The sequence below is a fragment of the Ananas comosus genome, linkage group 3 (assembly GCF_001540865.1).
Source record: "Ananas comosus cultivar F153 linkage group 3, ASM154086v1, whole genome shotgun sequence".
Lineage (NCBI taxonomy): Eukaryota > Viridiplantae > Streptophyta > Magnoliopsida > Poales > Bromeliaceae > Ananas > Ananas comosus.
Window position 1 is genome coordinate 3,782,009 of NC_033623.1, and position 3,919 is coordinate 3,785,927.

The window sequence follows — 3,919 nt, forward strand, 5'->3', positions numbered from 1 at the left end:
GCTAAAGCTACTTGAATTAGCACCATGTATGAAAGCCACTAAAGTTGCCTAAATAACCTAGTAGATAGACCATTTAGCAACATTAATTTTATAAATGCTGCGAATCGTATCAGCAACATCAAGTTGAAATGTCCCTAAAAGTTTCACCAATATAAGCATAGGCAATACCGAGAACGACATGTTGCTACAACTTATGATGACATTTATTGCTCTTTTAGTAGCATATGTATATACATGCCACTGAAACACGAATTTCTTGTATAGAATTATCACTTAAGGGGGCCTTGATGTGAAAATTTGCCCTCTCATACATGAACCTTCACTATATGTTCATTTTGGGTGCTATACATGCATGCATCTTGTGCATAGTCCTAATGATATCAATGCCTATTAATATATCTATCAATCTTTTAGTCGCTTATTAATTATAAGATATTAAACTATGTACTCAAATGCGAATTCCTAACATACCTAATCAAGATATTGAACTATTATTAAGGATAAGTGGTCCCATGAAAGATATGATTTTTCAATTTATATGAATCTTTCCAGAACTTAGCCTTCATATTGTTCTTAACTATATATGGTTTTATGTTATATAATAACAGCTGACTAAAGTCGATTAATTAATTACATCCATTAACTTTTGGTGAAAAAGTATAGGGAGCCATTTAATTTGAAATAGACTCAACTAATTTTTCTTTTCATTGAGATTGACCTTCTGAATTCCTTTTATTTTCATCAAATAAATTGAAATTTTTGTTAAATTTGATGGCGATCCTATCAAATTTTACTATCCTTAGCACTTTCTTTTTATTGATGGAATTGCCACTTTTATTAATAGTAATAGCTAGGAGGCGGATTGCAGATTTTAATTTATATTTATTCACATTTTGAAGTTAATTCATATCAAAATAGTTAACTAGTTGAGGAATTGTTAATCAAGCGAGAAATAACGCAGCATCTATATAAAAATGACCTAAAGGTGATGTGAGGTACCGGACTTCTAAAATTATGAGGTTACGGTGTACATTTGGTTGGAAGACCATTTGAATGATTTCGGTGAGGTCCCGGTGAGGTCCGGAAGCATTCGGGCATTTTCGGTACGCGTAGGCGCTAAAACGAAGCCGAAAGGCCATGTTGGGCCGTGAGCCAAATCCGACATTAGCGGGGATGAAAAGATGATGAAAATACGCTCAAAAACATGTTTGGAGAGTCTCGGTTCGATTTGAAAAGAATCGGAGGTCAAACGAGCGAAAACGAGTGAAAACGGAGAAGAAACGGTGAAAAAGCTGAAAATTTGGCTAAGTCCTTAAAGGCTGGAATTCTGGACCTACGGGGACCGGTCCCCCAAGTCCAGGGACCGGTCCCCTATACAAAAAATGGCCCCCGAGGGGGCAATGTAATAAAATGAAAGTTGAAGGGCCTAATTGCACTTTGGGCATTATGAGAGTGTATAGAGAGGGTTCTTTCTCTCATTCTCTCATTTCCCTCACTCCAACACCACTTCTCTCTCTCTCTTAACGTGAAGAAGAAGAAGAGGAGAAAGAAGAAGAAAGGGAAAAGAAGAGAAGAAAGGAAAGAGAATGAAGGAGGAGGAGAAGAAGAGAATCACCACCACCATCATCATCATCTTCTTCCTCTCAACCTTGGAGCAAACCTAGGGAGGTAAGCTTCTAGGGCTCTAATGGTAACTTCTTAGGGTTTGGTTTATGCACCCTAAGGATGGTTTAGATGCAATTCTAGCAAGCTTAATAGATGTTTAATGCTTGAATCTAGAGTTCAAATGGTGGTTTTTGTTTAGATGCAAACCTAGGGCTCCAAAATGACGTTTTGATATATATGAGGGTTTGATCTCATTTAACCCTCTGTAAAGCTAATTGCTAGGTAAACGAACGCGTTGGGGAAGTCGGTTCGGCGATCCGTCGAGCTGTTACAAAGATATTCAAGAAAATGACGATTTAGCTTCATTTCCGCCTCGAGGGCCGAGGCGATGTCGTAAAATCATGGAAATGGATTTGAGGCATCGTGGCACATAACCGAAGACCTATAATTTTCGGGGCTGCAAAGCGAAGCACGGTTGAGGCGCAGTTGCAATATTGGGCCGTGCCAGATACAAGTGCTGCGGGAGGCCGATTGCAAGTGTCGACAAGCAATCAGAACGCGAATTAATGTGGGTTGTGCTTACCGAAGCGACTTGGTCGCCCTGCAAGTCAAAGCGGAACGTGGACTCTTATTGATGCATATGTATGTGCATAAGGGCATGTTAACATTATGTAATATATGCTAGTGGATAGATGCATGCAAATGTTTATATGTTGTAGACTACATGCTAGAGACAATAAGCATAATAATGTTTGGAAAGTGCATGCTAGTAAATAGATGCATGTTGATATGTATACATGTAGTGATCGGGCTAGATGAGATGCATGTGCATATGGACTCGATATGACAAATAGGATATCAAGTAGATCGAGTGGCATTAACCTAGTGTTAATAAACATAGGTCGGACATAGATGACATTGAACCTAGCGTTGTTGAACCTAGGATGAATAACGAGTGGCATATAACCTAGTGTTAAAGAACATAAGTTGAGTGTGAACCTAGAGTCGGGATCTAGGTGTGTGGCATCAACCTAGTTTTAAAGAACATAGGCTAAGAACTGAACTTAGAGTTAAAGTAAACCTAGGTTGTGAAATAAGGGCATTTAACCTAGAGTCAGCTAGACCTAGGAGGAAAAGTGCATTGGACCTAGATAGGTCGATACAATAGGGTTTGAGACTACCCTAGAAGCTTGGAAAATGGATTCCGGAATCTTAGGATTGAAAACTCAATAGTTTTTGGACCGCGGGTGTATGTGGCATGTTCCTCTCCCACCGGAAGAACTTTGAGGATTATGACTAAGCAAGAACAAAGAGTGCTAGGGTGTATGCGGCATGTTCCTCTCCCTATCGGGGATCTTGGCTATGGGTGTATGCGGCATGTTCCTCTCCCACTGGCGAATCCCTGACCACGGTGCACGGACCTTCGGGCGGACCGTTGGGCGATGTGGTTCTTGGCTTGCAGGCTGAGGTGCGTTGTGATAGGGTCCTTCACCTCGAGCCGAGCAGAGCGCGGATTATCCGCTGTTGATTGACTCGAGGCCGAGTCGGGTGGCTAGCTGGAATAAGGTAGAAAGAACCTTGAGAGCTAGTGTTAAATGTGATGAACCTAAGGTAATAGAAACCTTAGAGGTTAGTTGGATCTGAGCGAGATAGAAGTAGAATCAAGTGATGTACTTCTTATTGTTGCATTCTTGCATGATTTGCATATAGTGGCATTATTGCATTTGCGAGGCAAGGTATGGTTCTATTAATTGCATAGTCAAGATAACTATCTATCTATTTATTAATCTAACCTGCAGTTGCCTTCTTTGAACCTGTTGGTCGAGCATTTCCCTTGGGTGGCCGTACCCACTGGGAACCATGGAGTTGGTTCTCACCCCACGTTGTTTTGGGGTGTTGCAGGTTCGCACGTGAGCTGCGCGGCGGCGTGAGGAAAGGGGGTAGCTCCGTAGATAGCACCCTACCCGAGAGACCAGAGCTAGTAGTACCCCGTCGACGTAGCTTAGAGGTATAGAAAATGAAAGCAAGCAAATGTATCAAATTGTAATATCTATGATGTAATAACTTAATTGCATTGGATGTTGAATGTAATATAAGGTGCGATGTAAATAAATGAATGTAATGTGAATGTATGTAATAAATAGGATGTGTTATGTTGTGATACTTTCCTTACGCAATCATGATCGATATCTGTTCCTGGTTGGAACCATTGTACTGTACATTGTACCGATTGCGACGCCTAGGACGTACAGGGGAAACTCTGTCCGTTCGGCGGTCTGTCGGTGGCGCCGTGACCCGGCCAAATTGGCGGGTG

The 3,919-nt window shown here is 41.2% G+C and overlaps 1 long non-coding RNA gene across 1 annotated transcript; it reads left to right on the forward strand.

Moving 5' to 3' along the window:
* LOC109708263 lies at positions 1,578–3,700 on the forward strand. The gene is made up of 3 exons (XR_002215699.1): positions 1,578–1,668; positions 1,888–2,247; positions 3,508–3,700. It is a non-coding gene; the product is annotated as an uncharacterized LOC109708263 (long non-coding RNA).